Source organism: Triticum aestivum, chromosome 4A (genome assembly GCF_018294505.1).
Source record: "Triticum aestivum cultivar Chinese Spring chromosome 4A, IWGSC CS RefSeq v2.1, whole genome shotgun sequence".
Lineage (NCBI taxonomy): Eukaryota > Viridiplantae > Streptophyta > Magnoliopsida > Poales > Poaceae > Triticum > Triticum aestivum.
This window is the reverse complement of record NC_057803.1, coordinates 699,837,500-699,853,879: the sequence shown is the minus strand read 5'-3', so window position 1 is coordinate 699,853,879 and position 16,380 is coordinate 699,837,500. Positions and strand designations below refer to the sequence as shown.

The following is a 16,380-nucleotide window of genomic DNA, read 5'->3' as shown; positions in this document are numbered from 1 at the left end:
GTGAGGTCAGGGCCGCCGATCGGTGGAGGCGGGGTGACGGAGGAGTCCGAGATGAAGCCCGCGATGACGGACGGGGTGGTAGCCGTATAGGCGCGGCGTAGATCGAAGGGCCGCGGCATGGCGCGAGGCCGTCGAGTGGGGGCGATGCAGGATTCCTGGTCGTATTAGGGCAGCGACGGACGGCCCAAGGCAATGGGCGAGCCGACTTGCGGACGGTGGCTGGCCCTGACGTGTGACTCGGCAGACGTGGCCGCCGGGTCGGAAGAGAGGCCGGCCGGTCGTGCCAGTGCTGAAGTAGAGACGCGCGGGGGTTGACGGCGGCGGCGGGCAACGCAAACCGATCTAAGCATAGATAAAAAAACAAAAAGAAACCTTCGATCATGATGACCGACAGGAGAGAGAAGAACCCGAAGCAAGGACTCTGAAAAAAAGACTCTCTAGGACAGCCGGTCAACACTTGGCTACTGACCTATATTCATGTTGCCGAACACAGAAGGCTGGTTGTACTGGAAGTATCATGTGACACTTGGCTTCTGACCGATATTCATGTTGCCAAGCACAGAAGGTTGGTTGTAGTGGGAGTATCATGTATGCCAACAAGAAAATTTGGATGACGACGTAAAACTAAATGAAGGAAAAGAGGATTGAAAATTATATGCTACTACGTGTCATGCATGGCAATAAATGAAGTCACCAAAATTAACACTTATGCCAACCTCCAACCTTTCATTCCCGTCTGGTGGTGGCTTGCCTAGATCAATGAGGACCATGGTTTCTGAAAGAAGAAGATGGAGGGATGTGGGAGAAGAATGGTGTGGCCAAACTTGCTTGCTTCTCATCACTTTATACTACGTGGCATGTATGATTTGCTATGGCGGCAGAGACAGTATTCGAGTTTCACGACGCCAACGTTGAAAACCCAAAAATTGAGCTAATGGCGCCAAAGGATATTGCCGTGCTTTTCTTCATTTGTTATTCGGCACCATGCATGTTAGCATGAAAACAAAAATTAACCCGTGCATGCACCATTCAGGAGAGAGAGAGAGATGCGTGAGAGGTTACACATGCAAAAGTGAAGGCGGGCCAGTTTTGAGGGGAGCACCACAAGAAATATGTCAACTTGTGACTAGCATTATTGGTCATTGAATGGTCACTGTTTTCAATTTGTGACCTTTTTGTGACCAAAAACATAAGGTCAAAAGCTAGCAGTCGTAAACTGACTATAGCGACCTTTCTTCTGGAATGGTCGTAGACATTTATGACTAAAATACGTCTACTGTGGCGTTTTGGTCATTAGCAACCTCCCCAGGCCACGTAGGCATCCAGCGTGGCAATCTGATGTGGCACAAGATTCAGCCCGGTCCAATTCGATTTTCAACATGGGCCGAGCCCAATAATTCGGCCTTTTAAATATTTATTTTTCCTATTAATTTTTGCTAGCTACATGGGCCTGGCCCAACAATTCAGCCTTTTTATTTCTAGATGTGGCCTTTTACAGCGTATGATCTTTTATTTTTGCTATTTTATTTTCCACTGTTTTACATTTGTCCCAAATATCATAATATCATACACTGGTCCCACATGTCAGAAATTTTAAATGTGCTCAAATTATTTTGATAAGTGGGTCGCATGAGTCATGTTTTCATTGCACACATTTTCAAATCACATACATAATTACTATTTCATATGAAACAGAAATTGTAATTCTAAAACATACATGAAATTCACAGAGAGGAGATACATTAAATCACATACGTAATTACTATTTCATTCACAAACAGAGAGAAGATACATTAAATTCCCAGATAACCCAGCTATTATTACATAACTTGCTATATAAGAATGTCTTGGAGCTTCTTTGAACATCTTTCGTCTTGAATTTACTCAAAATATCTGCCAACAAGAAAACAGAACAACAAGGATAGGGTGAATAACAACAACAACAACAACAACAACAACAACAACAACAACAACAACAACAACAACAACAACAACAACAACAAGGGGTGCTATTTAGTAGTAAGATCAAGTCTGGAATGTAAGAATGCTTTGTTGTGTCGCCAACAATCACCATGTAAGAATGCTTTGTTGTGTTAATACATGCACATCAAGTGAGAGTGGCATTCTGCTCTTACCACAACGGCACAAGTGGGATGATGCCCGATACGACTTGCTTCTCCACAAGACTCGACCAGCAGCACGCATCCTTGAAGGAACCAGCGGCACTGCTTGCTCCCTTTGCCCAGCTCCTTGCTGCGGAGGACAGCTGGGACTCGGATGCGGAGATCCCTGCGCACGACATATTGTGTCAATGCTTGCAGCAAATAGAAGGACCTCACATATCATAGAATTTGCAACAAGTTCAAAAAGATGTAATAGATAAGCTCAGCTGTAATTGATAACTAAAATCTACAACAGCTCAAAGTGGCAGTAGCTAAAACACAATCTCAAAAAAAGCATATAATTGATGTGACATAACAAACTAGAGAACCAAGAAATTGATGTGACATAGCTAGTTTCCAGCAATATCCAACAACAAATTGATGTCACAATATATGTATCTATCATGCAACAACAAATACAGGACATTCAAAACAAAAATGCACAGATGTCGCTGATGAGCAGGTAATAGTCCTAATTCAGGTCATGTTATCATATCAGGTATTTCATAAGGACATATAGGGACATATATAAAAGATCCTCAAATAATCAGGAGACGCCACAATTAACTCATTCTGGTCATCAGCGAACACATACCCTGCGTATGTAGACACACCCAGACAAACTAAGCATTAACTTGTGAGGATCAGAGCAACCTACCTACTACAGTAACTTACAACGATGAGCAAGTGAGTGGGTGACAACTAGTTATCACAACAAATGAAGGAGGATGTGTAGGATATATAATCCGCGATCTAGGAAAGAAAGCAAGTATGCTTATTACATAGTAGTGGTTGAAAAAAATCCATTCATGGCATAGTTTCGTCGACCTGGGAGCTTCGCCAGTTGCTTTCTCCTGTCGTAGGAGATCTTGGCCTTCTCCTTCCTCTTTTCCTCCAGCTCCTAAATACCAGGCCAGAGAGTGATGAGAAACGGTATGCACAAACATCATCTCATAATGAACAAAAACTGGCAACAGCGGTTGTACTGTACTGATAACATTAGACTAGAAATAAGAGCCTCAGAGATCTTGGTGGTTAAGATCATCAAGTAGGATAAACCCATTAAGAGTAGCAAATATTTTGATAACATCAGGCTCTGTTTGGCATGCAAAAAATTAATCAGTTGAAGCAGAGGCGATGTTTGGCATCACTGCATTTTACAGTTCCAAAACAGACAAACAGAGTCAGGAATCGGCAGCAAAGCAAGTATAAGTATATAGGAATCTCTACTTGGAACCTAGAGTAAGAAGCACGGCTAGAAGAGCCCAAGAATTAATTAATCCTGTGTTATTCTTTAACTGGAATGTACGTACATCATCAACAGAGAGGTGTGAGCTCTGGACTTAATTGGTTGTGAGAATGGACTGGACTGGTATGTTTTAGTCAAGTGATGCAGGATTATCATCATGAGAAAACAACAGATACTGTTGCTGAGCGGACGGAATAGCACATGATTCATCGAAACTCAAAAGGTATAATTTCGACTGTATGTATAATACAACCAGAAATCTCAAGCAAGAGGTGTGAGAACCTTACCAGCCATGAATGAAGCCTCATTGTTGAGGAGGTTGGGTCACAGCCCGCTGCAGGAGGCTAATCTTCTCCGAGACCTCCGCTCGTGTAGGTTCCGTCGAACATGATGGTCATGGTGTACTTGTGAAGGGCACGCAGAAAATGAATCATTCCAGTCCAAGCAGAGGCGTGCGATGCAACCGAGGCAGGGATTCCAAAATGAGAAATTTAAGAGAGAGGAAATTCTCAGACCTCACCTCGAGCGCGTGGTAGATTTTGTTGTTGGTATCGTCGGCCCTCCGATCCGTCCATCTCCACGAAGAAGGGCTGGACCTTGGAGTCGTTGTACGTCCCGAGCAGAGCAGAGGAGCCATCTCCATCCATCTTCATGGCGCCCAGGAGTGGTACGGGGTCGGCGCGGACGTACCTGGGACGACCTCGCGGATGAAGACGGTGATGTGCGGCGCGGAGGGGGAGGAGTGGTCGAGCGGGACGGCGAAGCGGTGGTCGCGGAGGCTGAGGTTCGGCACCGCGTACCACGACCAGGCCTGGTGTGGCGCGGGCGCGGCCGCGGCCGCGACGGTGCTGGCGGCCGGCGAGGACGACAACATGGACATCCTCGTCGGGATCCGGTGGCGCGGGAAGCGGAGGCCGGGATGTAGCGAGGATGGAGCGCTCGGGCGTGGCGGATCCGGCCCCATTCCCGTCGGCGAAGTCGGATCTCCCGGCGGCAGCCTCGGCGGAGCAGGAAACCGGGGCGAGGGAGGAGCAGGGAGGTGGTGGCGGCGATCTGGAAGGGGAGGGGAGCAGGGAGCCGGGGCGAGGAGGGAGGGAGGAGGATTGGATCTGGCATCGGGAGAGGGGTTCCGGTTGAGGATGGATCGATGGATGTGGGATCTTGCCGGAGGGGAAGGAGGGAGGAGCAAAGCACGGCGATCTTGCCGGAGGGGGAGGAGGGAGGAGTAGAGCACGGCGATCTTGCCGGAGGGGGAGGAGGGAGGGGAAGGATGGATCTGCGAGGGGAGGGGCGGGTGGCGGCGAGGGGAGGGATCTGCGAGCGCTAGGGTTAGCTGAGAGAACGGAGGGGTGGATGGACGGACGGATGGATGGATGGATGGATGGATAGATGTTTGCCATGTCAATGATCCATGCCACAGCTGGTTGCACCAATCAGAATTAAGCATTTTTTGTTTTTTCTCTTATAGTTTGTACCCTCTTATTTAGGCAAACATTTAACCTCTTATAGTTAGTTAAAATAAACCAATATTTTGTACATGTGTGTATTTAGGCATGACAAACAATGTTGATTTGGGAGGTTTTCATTTTCTTTGCTCAAAAGAACCATTTTTCATTTTCTGAGTGACCAAAATGTGTTTTTTTTTCGTGAAGGACCTACCATATGTTTCTTGCAAAATTGGACCCAATCATTTTTATAAAATAATAGGCCATATTTAATGCACATTTGACCAAATGTTTGGGTATAAAAAGTTTTGATCCACCTCTCGTGAAAAAGACAAATTTTCGCCGATCTAGTTGGAAGCGGGTCAAATTTGAACTGTAGCTGCCTTCTAGTTTGCTTTTTATTTTTTCCAAAGATCATTTCTAGGTACATAAGTATCTCTTTAATCAAAGAAACACCAAAAAAATTCCAAGATTCAACCACTAGCTAGGACCGGCCATTCCCGCCGTTTTGACCGCATTTTGAAACGGGCATAAAAAATTCAAAAAAAATCAAAAAATTGGGAGACCTTCGCATTGTGTCATTATATGTGGCCAAGTTCCCAGGAAAAATAATAAACTTGTAATACGGCAATATTTTAAAAAAGTGTTCTCAGAAATGAGCTATCATGCGTGAAGATTCATGGCTTTCAAGCCAAATGATCAATCTTATGGCCACATTCATGGCATAGTTTGTTCAAATAATCTCATATTTTGCACAAGGGTGCATCTTGGAATTCCAAACAATGTTGCCTAAGGGAGTTTTCACTTTCATAGCACAAAAGAGCCATTTTCCATTTTTCGAGTGCCCCAAATGAGGTTTTTTTGTGAAGGACCTACCAGATAATTATTGCAAAATTGGACCAAATTATTTTTTTAAAATACTAGGCCGTATTTAATGCACAATTGACCAAATGGTTGGGTGTAAAAAGTTTTGATCCACCTCTGGTGAAAAAGACAAATTCCCGCCGATTTAGTTGGAAACGGGTCAAATTTGAACTGCAGCTGCCTCATAGTTTGCTATTTATTTTTTCATAAAATCATTTCTAGGTACATAAGTATCTATTTAATCGGAGAAACACCAAAAGTTTTCCAAGATTCAACCACTAGCTAGGAACGGTCATTCCCGTCGTTTTGACCGCATTTGGAAACGGGCATAAAAAATTCCAAAAAAATCAAACAATTGGGAAACCTTCGCATTGTGTCATTATATGTGGCCAAGTTCCGAGGAAAAATAATAAACTTGTAATACGGCAATTATTTTAAAAAAGTGTTCTCAGAAATGAGCTGTCATGCCTGAAGATTCATGGCTTTCAAGCCAAATGATCAATCTTGTGGCCACATTCATGGCATAGTTTGTTCAAATGATCTCATATTGTGCACAAGGGTGCATCTTGGAATTCCAAACAATGTTGCCTAAGGGAGTTTTCACTTTCATTGCACAAAACAGCCATTTTCCATTTTTCGAGTGCCCCAAATGAGGTTTTTTTTGTGAAGGACCTACCAAATAATTATTGCAAAATTGGACCAAATCATTTTTTTAAATACTAGGCCATATTTAATGCACAATTGACCAAATGGTTGGGTGTAAAAAGTTTTGATCCACCTTTGGTGAAAAAGACAAATTCCTGCCGACTTAGTTGGAAACGGGTCAAATTTGAACTACAGCTGCCTGATAGTTTGCTATTTATTTTTTCCAAAAATCATTTCTAGGTACATAAGTATCTATTTAATCAGGGAAACATCAAAAGTTTTCCAAGATTCAACCACTAGCTAGGAACGGTCAAGCCCGCCGTTTTGACCGCATTTTAAAACGGGCATAAAACTTCAAAAAATTAGAAAACCTTCGCATTGTGTCATTATATGTGACCAAGTTTCCAGGAAAAATAATAAACTTGTAATACGGCAATTATTTTAAAAAAGTGTTCTAAAAAATGAGCTATTATCTGTGAAGTTTCATGGCTTTCAAGCTAAATGATCAATCTTATGGCCACATTCATGGCATAGTTTGTTCAAATGATCTCATCTCGTGCACAAGGGTGCATCTTGGAATGACAAACAATGTTGCCTAAGGAACTTTTCATTTTCTTTGGATGAAAAATTCATTTTCCATTTTTTCGAGTGCCCAAAATGAGTTTTTTTGTGAAGGACTTACCATATATTTGTTGCAAAATTGGACCTAATCAATTTTATAAAATACTAGGCCATATATAATGCACAATTGAAAAAATGGTTGGGTGTCAAAAGTTTTGATCCACCTATGGTGAAAAAGACAAATTCCCGTCGATTCAGCTGGAAGCGGGTCAAATTTAAACTGCATGTGCCTCATAGTTTGCACTTTATTTTTTCCACAAATCATTTCTAGGTAAATAAGTATTTATTTAATCAGAAATACATGGCTTGATGGCAAGACATCGAGGTTTGGACAGTGGCCGAGGGCCCCAACTCTAGAGCGCATACGCTCGCATGCCGCCACGTGGTCACCGCGGGACCGTGGCGTTGCCATGCGTTCTGGGTGGCCTAGGCATGTCTAGTGCGTTGGGCACTCCCTAGGTAGGTGCTAGGAATAAAATTATAACATAAGATTCTCATGAGGAGACCGAACCATGCTCAAACATGAATTAGCAGCCAAGTGTTTGATTAGCGGTACGGGAAATGCACCTGACCAATGGGAATGAGTTTTGGCTGAGGATGATCTTATACTAAGAAGAATGTCTTCACAATTTTTTAGGGAAATGAAGAAGTGCTGCTCTGAACAGAATAGGAAAATGAATATTTTTGAGTTATTTTTGAACTAGGCAAGGAAGGTTTTTGACATATTTGATGAAGATATGATCCAAACAATTTATGAGAATTTTTTGGGAATTTTTGGAATAACAGAAATATAGGTTGCTTCACAACCTAGGGCAAAAATTGACACATGGACATGACACATAGACAAAACTGATGAGATGGCGCCTAGTCATCACAACCCACCACAATCTACAAGTTATGACCATCTATATTGGTCGTTAACAACTAGAAATAAGGCAGCGGACCAGCACTGTTTGCTTTATGACCATTTTGTGTAAGGAAATTATGACCTTTCTGACCAAAATGGTCGCAATGGTTTAGGGTTTGGAGCCCCCCGAACAGCTTTTGACCAATTGGTCTCAAATGGTCATAGATCTATGACCAATTCTTCCAGGGTCACTGACAGAAGGTCACTAGTTGACATATTTCTTGTAGTGGAGGCAAGAGAGAGCGTGTGCATGCAGATAAGGTCAGAGCGGAGGCGGGAGAAAGCGCGGACATGCAGGGCACTGGAGTTATTAAATCGGGAGTCGAACAGCTACGAATTCATACTACGGAGCATATGGTTTTTGTGGAGGCTCATTGGACATTTTCTAAACAAGCTCAATTCATCCCAGCTAATAGACATTTCCCTTGCTTGGTGAGATTTCAGATATGAGCCCTTTAAACCGGGAAGGATACACTATGATACGAACATATGATACTATGCATTACGGATGTCGTATCATAAACTAATATCATATGCATCATACTAGTATATAATACTCCCCACTACGGCCAACCTAATCATGAGTATTAGCCATTTAAACTAGAGGATAAGAGAGTGTTCCATAAATGCATTTCTCACATTTAGAGTATATTTTCAACAGTCTTTCACTTGCACTGGAGTCAATAATCTAGTTACATAAGTTCTCTAACACCAATGGTTCGTATCAATCTTGCATATTTTCACGTCTTCATACTCCACAAAAATCTTGAATTATGTGGAGCCGGCATTCAATATGTTTGGACCCCAAGTGAGACATTGGCTCCTTAGCTACGCCACGGCCCCTCTATTGTCGCAATTGGCTCCAACACACTTGCAACCACTCCAAGCTTAGTGAAGAACTTCTTAATCCAATAGCCCTACTTTGAGGCTTCTTAAACAGCAGTATATTTTGCCTCCACTATAGAAGCCACAGAGTACGATGCTCAGAACATTTCCAGCTAACTATGCCACCATTTAGCATGAACACTAAGAACATTTCCTTAGTCATGTTAGGGTATAGAATATTTTTAACTATTGTCCAATGGTCCATTCTTGGACCACTCTAGTATCTGTTTGTAACTCTCAGAGAATAGGACACATCTAGCCTTGTACAATTCATGATGTACATGATAGATTCAATTGCGAAAGCATATGAAAACTTAGTCATTGGTACACACTCATCAATGGTCTTCGGGCACACACTATTGCTCAACATATTGCCATGTGACATTGGCAATAATCCCTTTTTGGCATTCTCCAGACTAAACCTCATTAGTATTTTGTTAAAATACGTGCTTTGGCTAAGCCCTATCATGCGACTAGTGCTATCTCTATAGTTCTTAATGCCTAACATGTAAGCTACTTCGCCTAATCTTTCCCAGAAAACTTTTCTTCAGTGACTCTTTTATCTTATTAAGAATTCCCTTATCAATCTCAATCAACAATATGTCATCCATATCTGCAAAAGGTATATTTTCTCAGAATGCTTGGAGTGGTTGGCTCAGCCTGTGTTACTCGTGTGCACCTGCATATATATTTGCACCTAGGGAAGGAGTTGAGGAGCACAAAGTATGTGCAGCCAATACTACTGGACTACGGCAAGTGCTGGAGGAATGCAGGAGTACTAAGTAAGCATATAATCTTCCTGCAACCAACTTCAGTTGTAATGTCAGCAACGAACAAGTACAATTAAACATAAGTTGCAGGCTGGTCCTCGCAAAACGCGACGGCGCCATCTTCAATTTGTTGAAATCGGCTAAGATGTTTTTTTTATATTAGAACTCATGGAGAGATGTATTATGAGGTACTCCCTCCGTCCCAAAATATAAGAACGTTTTTTACACTATACTAGTGCCAAAAACGTTCTTATATTTTGGGACAGAGGGAGTAGAAAATAGCTGTAACCAGTGTGAGTTTCATTTTAAATAAAATATCACCTAAGCGGGAAGCATATGTAACCATCTTTATCTTTTCCATGGAGGACAGTAAAACTGAGCGAGTTTTCAGCCCTCTCACGCCTTGCACAATTCTCGTCGTCCATTTTTCATGATTTGGGCTATCTCAACTGCTAGATCGGTTGTCTATTCCGCCCTTCAGTGTGCTCACTGGCGGAGCGTCGGGCGTCGGCGGGACCAAGAGCCCCCCCCCCCCCCCCCCCCCCCCCCCCCCACTCCATGAGAAATTTGCAAGGTTCAGTCCTCCTTAAGCCTAAACACCATGCTATTTATCCAATCTCTCTAATCTAATCTCCTAGCTCTTTTGCCCCTTGGACCCTTGGATCTAGTTCATGCTCCGCCACAGACTGTGGTTCTGGTGCAAAAAGTTCTAGAGGGCTTCTTTTCCAAGAGGAAAATTTGAAGCCCTCTGGTAAACTGGGTTGCGGACGAACGCTGCGAGGGAGAGGAGGGCATGGATCAATCGGTCCCCTTATTTATGGTAAGCAGAGCCGACAAGGACGCGCAGGAGGGGGTGGGGGCTAGCATGCCCAATCGATACAGGCCAATTGCATGGTTGTTTGGCTGAGCGAAACTCCTCCGTTGAGATTGGAAGGAATCAATCATGCTTCAGTTTCTATGCAGGCATTCATGGTGATGTACCCATCCATCTGCTGCCTCGTCACATGTATGTGTATATATGCTTCCCCCCTACCATTCTTCACCAACCATTTCCACTCCATGGAAGCAACATCCATCAACATGGTGCTCGTCTAGGTCCCATATATTGGTGTGAATTGGTTATATGTTATGTATAAGTTGTACATACTAAGGGTGTTGTTTCGTACTACAAAGGGGAAAGTTGATCACCTATTTTTGTGGCGGCAACATAACATGGTTGTCGATTTAGAAAGATAGATCCATTAACATTAAAGAACATTAAGTAAATTGTCTAGATGCAATTGAAAGATTATATTTCCTTTCCAATTGAAAACCACTGGTAGCTTGGCATGACCCGTTTGGCTCTGGGGAGCAAATGCTCCTAGATGAACAATAAATTCAAAACAAATACTCCCTCCAATCACTATTATTGGTCGCTGACTTAGTATAATTTTAGTATAAAGTTGTACTAAATTAGCAACAATTAATATGGATCGGAGGGAGTAGTAATAAATTTTTAGAAAGTTCTGACTTTTTTGTAAATATTCATGTTAGTGTAACAAGCCTGATTGACATTGGTCATTGGTAAAAAAAAATAGTGTAACATTACGACGTAACGTTTAGTGTCGACTTGTTTTTGGTTTGCATAGGTCAGGATGCTTAAGCATCCCTCCTAAAAAATTACAGGTATATCATTTGGGTGTGACAGTGAACACATCAATTTTTTTTGACATTTGCAATTAACTTTTTGGTGCGCAGGAGCATATGCTCGCAAGAGCCGAATCAGATTTCTGGCTTTTGCACACCTTCTTTATAGTGTTATTAAAAAAATTGGCACCTATTTTTTCTACATTTCTGTAAATCTGTTAAAAATATATTCAAAATACATACACACGTCAACACATATACACATTTTGCTGGGGCTATATATGTTGTCTTTTGTTAGCAATATTAGCAATAAGACAACCCGTTTCCTTGCATTCCTCGATAAGATATACTATGTCATAGTAACTATGATATATCTTCTAGAAAAAACTGCTCTCCTTAATACTGTGTATTATTTAAATTACTTCGCCGCCTCACGTAGCCGCCGCCTCCTCTCCCAAGCTTAGGTTTTCTCCGCCTCACGCCGGCGACGTCGCCTGTCCGCCTCGTCTCTGGTGGCCTTAGGACCATGTGGCATGGTGGATCCCAGCCTTGCCAGTCGGAGGGCTCCGTTTTTATATGTTACTTTGAGTTTTGTTAGAGTTTTTGTCCTACTCAGGAAAGCGAGACGATAGCGGGTCCCTGAGGAAGGAATAACGTTTTCCCGCCTAGCCACTGTTTCGTTAGTGCGTCTTGCACCGTCGGTGGGCGTGTGGAGATGTGTCTCCCGTGGATCTACCTTTCATATATCTGCTCGGATGTGTTCGTCGTTCGTCTGGATCCTTCCGTTCTACGCTACCCTTCAAAGGCGGCTGTTGTTGTTCTGGTGCGCTGGTCCTATGGGGTTTGAGCACGACGAATTCCCGACTGTTTACTACAACAAGCTTTTCCTGACTACGACGAGCGAGGGGCAATGACGGCGGCGCGCCTTGGGCTCGCTTCAATTCTTGTAGTCGTCGTTAGGTGGTCTATGAATCTGAATGTAATTTTTATTATTTGTGGCGTTCGTTATACTGCCATGGTTGGATATAAATAGGTTGGAAGTTTTGTCGAAAAGAGAAGACATTGTTTAAATTGCTAGCAACATACGTGCACGGGATGATAGCTAGCTTAAATGGAAGAAAGGTCCACTGCTTCTAACTCTATTTAAGCCACACGCGGCCGGGACAACGTGAGCATATCGATCCAAGTCAAACGTCTTGAGATATTGCACATACTAGGCTGGCAGCTTAACCCCTTAGTTACGTATAAATAGCGTCTCCGTGCCGTCTAACCATCTCATCTTCCCGGCTGTCAATCATGCTTAATCATCCCAGCCTGAGAGTCGTGGCCGTGGCCCTGTGCGCCGTGCTAGACCTGAGCGCAGGGCAACTGGCGCCGGCGCCGGAGGGGGATGTGGAGGGGCCCCGTCAATCACTAGTAGAAAACAGGGCTTTGGTTCGTGCCTGGACAGTCCATTAGTCCCGGTTCTTCATGAACCGGGACGAATGGGGCATTAGACCCGGTTCATGAGCCCGGGGGCCGGCCGGGGCCTCATGGGCATTGGTCCCGATTTGTATGGATCAATTTGTCCTGGTTCTAGGCAAGAACCAGCACCAATGGTCCACGCTCCTGGCCCACAGCCATTAATACCGGTTCGTGCCATGAACTGGTATAGAAAGGGGGGATTTAGTCCCGGTTCATACCATGAACCGGGACAAATAAGTTGCCTATATATACCCATCGCCGCGGTAGAGCATTCTATTTTTTTTGGACGACGAGGGGAGGGCATTTGGTTGCTGTAGCTCACCTCCTATGCACATGAGGTGTTCGATGAAATGTCCGAGCCACGCTAGTTAATCGTTCTCCTCTCGAAACTCGACCTCCGAGCTCCATTTTCCCCGAGATTTGTCTAGGTTTAGCGGTCAGTCAAGTCCTGTCCCCGTCTTCACCGCTGTCGATCGCCGGCGCCGATCTCGTCGCCGACACCACCGTGGTGAGCCTCTTGTTCTTATCTTCTTTCTGAAAGAAAAAAAATTCTTACTTCAGATAGATGCTTGTCTAATTTTCTTACACTACTAGGGAAAACCTTATACACAGAATGTTAGAAGTAGCGCTGTACAAAATCAAACGCTACTGCTACTTAGTAGCAGCGCGCGTAAATAAACCGCGCTACTGCTATGATTTTCGCAGTAGCGCGTACAAGCGAAATGCGCTGCTGCTATGTTTGAACTGGGCGCACATGGCTAGCCCAATCTAGCAGTAGCGCGTATACTGGCCCAGTGCTACTTACGTGTAAGATGCTGCTGCTAACGAAAATAAAATAAAGTGAAAACAAGTAGAAAAGTAAATGAAAATGAAAGAAATAGAAAAAGGAGAAAGGAAAAAAATAAGATGTAAAGAAAAATAAAAGAAAAAAGGGAAAAAAAGGAGAAAGGAATACCAGTAGCGGGTTTCAGGAAACACGCTGTAGCTAACTTAGCTATAGCGTGTTTCGGAAACACGCTACCGTTACGTTTCACTTAAACAGCGGTCCCCCCCCCCCCCCGCCCCCGGCCACCACACTTCTTCCCGAAATCACTCGCCCTCGCCGCCGTCTTCCCAATTCGTCGTCGCCCCACTTCGCCGCCGTCTCCTGCCGGCGTCGACACCCGTAACCTCACTGTCTCCCCCCGAGGCCACCGTCATCCTCACCGCCGCCGCCCGAGGCCGCCCTCAGCCTCACCGTCGCCGCCCGAGGCCGCCCTCGATGTCACCGTCGGCGCCCTCCACCTCACCGCCCGTCCGTGCCCGAGCCCGCCCTCTCCGCCCCTGCCTCCGTCACCGAGCACCTCCCCGCCACCGTCTCTCCACTCTATGTAAGTCCCCCACCCCTCCCCCCGACTCCTCTCTCTGTGCATTTTAGAGAAAAAATTAGTAGAGTAAAAGTTTGTTTATAGCAAAAAAATTTGTTTAGAGCAAAGGATGTTAAGTAGTAGATGTTAGAGCAAAAATTAGTTTAGAGCAAAAAATTTGGTTTACAACAAAAGTTAGTTTGGGCGGTAGGGTTTAATTAGGGTAGATGCTGCTTGTATAGTATATAGTGATACTAGTAGATGTTAATTAGGTTAGGGCAATAGTGGTACTAGTAGATGTTAATTAGATGTTTTTTCAGTTAGGGCACTAGAGTTTTGCTAGGTTAATTAGGTTAGTAGTGCTGCTAGTAGTAGTGGTACAGTAGGTTAATTAGGTGATGTTAAATGAATAATCTAAATGAATGAAATTAGTAGTTAACTGAATTTTTTTCCTTTCATCATTATAGAGCACTAAAGTTAACTCAATTTTGTTCTATTAGTAGTTAAATGGATTTTCTTCTACACTTTGTTTTTGAATTAGCTTGTGAAATTTGGTCATGTGGTTGCTCGTGTATATTTAGACATGTGTTGCGGTGTCGAAGAGGGATATTTGAACACTCTTTCTAGGGAATGATGCTGAGTGGCCTATGTTTTGCCGGAATGTTGATTCATTTCTGTTCCGGCAAATTTCAGGTTCTCGATTTGTCCACTTTTTAGCAAAGGTCATGCCGAAATTTTCCGTGAATTTCGGAATGATTTGTGCTACAAACTAGGACATATCAAGTGCCCGGGATTTGCCGCACCAGGAAGGAGTTAACATTCCTGCAAAACAATAGGCCTTTTTTATGTCATTATTCATTTTATTAGGTCTAGAATTAATTGACTAAATTTAATCATAGGAAACATGGCTAGCAACGATGAAGGACAGGGTTCTGGTGATTGCGACGACGCCTACTGGGCGGCAGACAAATTTTTTAGCCTTACCGATGATCAACCGATGTTGTTGCTGGGCCCACCGGTGGCATCGGGGACTGAGGACAACACGTAGACCGGTGCTGAGACTGAGACCGGCGCTGAGACTCATACTGGCATCGAGACCGACGCTGAGACTGAGACCGGTGCTGCCTCGGGGAGCGGAGCCGGTGTAGAACCGAAAGCAAAGAGGCAACGGCTTCCTAACAAACTCAGGACTACTAGACCGGTGGTCACGGAGGTGGACGACGGCATTTTTGAGCCAAAGGCACCCGAGGAAGTGCGTCGATGCTACGGCAATCAAATAGGCTGCATCGTACGGACAACCGCCACACTACTACAAAAAGGGCTATAGATGGAATGGCCACTAATGGCGCACCTGTCATGTGGTGTGCGACACTAATGGCGCACCTGCACATGGTAAGCCAGTAGTAAAAAACTTTTTTTTTCTTATCTTTCCAAAGATTCTAATGGCGTAGCATGGCAGGGTGCGCCATTACCAGTTTAAACTAGTAATGGCGCACTGTCCCACCGTGCGCCATTAGAATATATACTTTTTTTTATTTTTGTGCAAAACTTCTAATGGCGCACCAGCAGCAGGTGCGCCATTAGTAACTAGGGTTACTAATGGCGCATTTGCAGGTGGTGCGCCATTAGTAACCTGGGACCAACAAGATATTTTGGAGTAGCCCACCTACCCACTCACTTTCCCCACTTCATTCTCTCCACCTCCTCCTCCAAGGTTGTCTCGGTTGCCTCCTCCTCCTCACCTCATTTGCACCATAGATTCATCCAAATTAAGTGGTTAAATTACCTTTTTTTGATAGGTAAGTAAGGGGGAAGCTATCTTTATGTTGTTCTCCCTCTCCAACAACGTGCACATGCACTTTTTGTGGCCTATAGCTAGATCTATGTATGTTCGTGGTGTTGCATATATGTTTGTGTTTGCAGGTACCGGTATTTGAAATGCGATAGTTGCCAATATTTTGCCGGAATGTTGATTCATTTCCGTTTCGGCGAGAATTTTGGCACTATGCATTCTTTTTGGTCCTATTTTTAGGGAAAGTCATGCCAAATTTTTTCTTGGTTCTAAAATATCGTTTTGCTCTACCCCGCAGGTGACCATGGTCCGCACGATGACAGAAGGCATCGTGAATAGGTTTTTGAGCTCCGCGAAGGTCGAGATGCTTCAAAAGAACGAGACGGAGATAAGATGTCCGTGTCGAAGATGCAAGCTGAAGAGCCTTATTGCGGACCCAGATTCCGGGCAGGTGTGGGACCACCTGCTCTTGCGTGGTTTCATGGATGGCTATCGGTGGCAAGGTGATAAAGATGACTATGAAGTCGTCCATGGGGGTCGGGCGGCAAGAAATGAGCAAGACTCGGGCGGGCGAGAAGACGAAGAATCTCCAGGACATGATCAC

The 16,380-nt window shown here is 44.1% G+C and overlaps 1 non-coding gene across 1 annotated transcript; it reads right to left on the bottom strand.

Moving 5' to 3' along the window:
• Positions 1–3,177: 3,177 nt before the first annotated feature.
• Positions 3,178–3,258, bottom strand: LOC123088875 (small nucleolar RNA SNORD24). Its single transcript, XR_006442138.1, has one exon. It is a non-coding gene; the product is annotated as a small nucleolar RNA SNORD24 (small nucleolar RNA).
• Positions 3,259–16,380: the final 13,122 nt, after the last annotated feature.